The sequence below is a fragment of the Zea mays genome, chromosome 7 (genome assembly GCF_902167145.1).
Source record: "Zea mays cultivar B73 chromosome 7, Zm-B73-REFERENCE-NAM-5.0, whole genome shotgun sequence".
In the NCBI taxonomy this organism is placed as follows: Eukaryota; Viridiplantae; Streptophyta; class Magnoliopsida; order Poales; family Poaceae; genus Zea; species Zea mays.
Genome location: NC_050102.1, coordinates 106,191,124 through 106,193,791, shown reverse-complemented (window position 1 = coordinate 106,193,791; position 2,668 = coordinate 106,191,124).

The window sequence follows — 2,668 nt, the reverse complement described above, 5'->3', positions numbered from 1 at the left end:
CGATGGGTGCCTCCTGTCTGCTCCTGACAGCGCATGGGGAGGGAGTCGGTGAAGAGGGACCGTACCTGGAGTAGCTTTCGTCGGCTGTGACGGTGGCGTCCGCTTTCTAGCAGCGACAAGGGAGTTTTTCCTTCTTGAAGCGCCACTTCATGCCCCGTCTAGAAACCGCCAGACGCTTGGAGCAGATAAACCGTGAAGAAGACCGCTGCACTTACTGACGTGTGTTGCTGGCCGTTGGAGGGGCATCGTGCGGCAAAAACATGAAGAGCCGACGTGGACAAACGGGATGCGAGCTTTGCGTCCGCGTTTCATATATAGAAAATGGCCTGAGGAAGGAGCCGGTGTGATGGCCATTGATCTTGTGATGAACGCACATGATTAGATCTATAGGTAAACGTTTGGTGCTTAATCCGGTCCCTCGATCCAGAATCGGGCGGATGAAGTTCTTCCGTGCCTAGCTGAATCTTGGGCCGTTGATATTTCATCGGAGGGTTGGGGCTATGTACCTTTTCGAGATCTAATCCTGGTTGTAGAATCTTAATCGTGCGGCGCAGATTCTAAGTTATCCCTTCGGCCGCGGCCGTTTTGCAAAGGAGGCCCCGTGGTTTTATTAAATGAACCCGCAGTCCTCGACTGTTGTACACTAATTGCGGTCAAACCCTAATATTTATAAAATAACCCCCAAACTCCCTGTGTTTTCTGCCCGCGGTCTAGGGGGATTCAAGAAAACAGTGGAAATACATAAAATGATTTTAGAGGATAAATAATACCTATAAACTTGAAAAATTCATAAGTATTTCATTTTAACTCCAATTTGACCGGTTCAAATTGCGTTAACTTCATAATAAAATTGCCCACGCATTAGTAACATTGTTTTTTATCATGTGACACGTTTTGAAAATAATTAAATACATATGTTTATTAGGTTAACTCAAGCTAAAAGAAGTATTTTAATTTGGTCCCTCTAGAATTTGACTAAAGTATGACCTCTGGATAAGTGATAACTCAGATTAGAGATTAAGTTAGTTACTTCTTTGGATTATCTTTATCATATGGTTTATAAAAGGGAAATTTGGATCCATACCATTAAAAGATCACCACTTTGGATCCATACCATTACTATCTCACTTACATGTGGGTCCACATGAGTCAATGACATGTGGGGTCCATGGTATATATCTAAAGTTTGGATCTTTTAATGGTATAGATCCAATTGTTTCTTTATAAAATCAACACGAAACCTAGTTTAATTACTTAACCAGGTAGGTCTTCCGAAAATCATAACTTTATAACCGTAACTCCGAATTTAGTGGTTCTCGAACCTAGCATCTAGTTACGACGCGTAGAACATTATTATGCAGTTTATTCTTATGTTTGGTGTGATGTTAATTTTGCCTATACCATGTTTGTTTGTATTGCTACGATTAGCAGCGAGGTTACGAGTCACTTGAAGACCAAGTTGGTACCTGGGAATCTTGAGTCTCAGGCAAGTTGTGCCATTGATCGCTCTTCTTTACCTAATAATGTTCTTGTTAATCACTGTGACATGCTCAAGTTAATTTGATGGGACCTAATAGGTTTCCCTAGCATTGTTTATCCCCCACCTTACAAACAGATGAATTATTGGGTAGATTTGCTATTGCTCTACCTGGTTTTGGGAAACTAATGTTTTATTATGATCATGTTCCAATTATGTTGTTGTTTAATTATTGTTCATGATAAGATCATATTGTTAATTGGAACATGGAGAACCACCCGGGAAAACAGTGCTACCATAAGGGTGGAATGGGACGCCCTTGGCCAAGTAATTAGGAAAGCTAGGGAGAGATTACCTTACCCCAAAGCGGCAAGCGGGGAGGTGTCACTGCTAGAGTATAGGGAGGTCATCAGGTCGAACTGTCTATAAAGCTTTTCAGACGAGGGATTCCTATGCTTCCTTCTTCCTGAATCCGTAGCGAGTTTTCTCGAACTAGTGGAACTTTGGAAAGGCCTCGTAGTGCTACCCTGCCTCGCTTCCTCAGTAGAGGTGTATGGGGTCCGATCAACCCTGTGGCAAATGGGTAACACGACTTGTGGGTAAAGATGTGCAACCTCCGCAGAGTGTAAAACTGGTATATCAGCCGTGCTCACGGTCATGAGCAGCTCGGACACTCACATGTTTAATTTATGGAACTAAACTTAATCTATCATATGCATTACATCGCGGGTGTTATTAACAATTTTGATCTCTTATTTAATTGGGTTGGTATCTACTTATACCTAGTAACTGCTAATAAAATTTTGACAAACTTTAAAAGCAATCTCAGCTTTAACCATCTCATTTGGTAAGCCTTGCTCTTCACATGAGCTCCCACCTTTGGTGAGTTCATGCACATTATTCCCCACAACTTGTTGAGCGATGAACGTATGTGAGCTCACCCTTGTTGTACTCACATCCCCCAGGTCAAGAGTAGGTGCCACATGTTGAGGCGCATGGAGGATGCTGTGATGAGATCGTGAGAGGTCTAGGCCGTCGTCTCCCAGTCAACTTTGGTTGTTGGATCGTGGTCTTCGTATGATGTAATTATTTAACTATTTTGTACAAGAACTCCTATTATATAGTAAAGATATGACATTTGTTTTTGTACCATTAGTCATCATATGTGTGAGACTTGATCCTAGGACACTT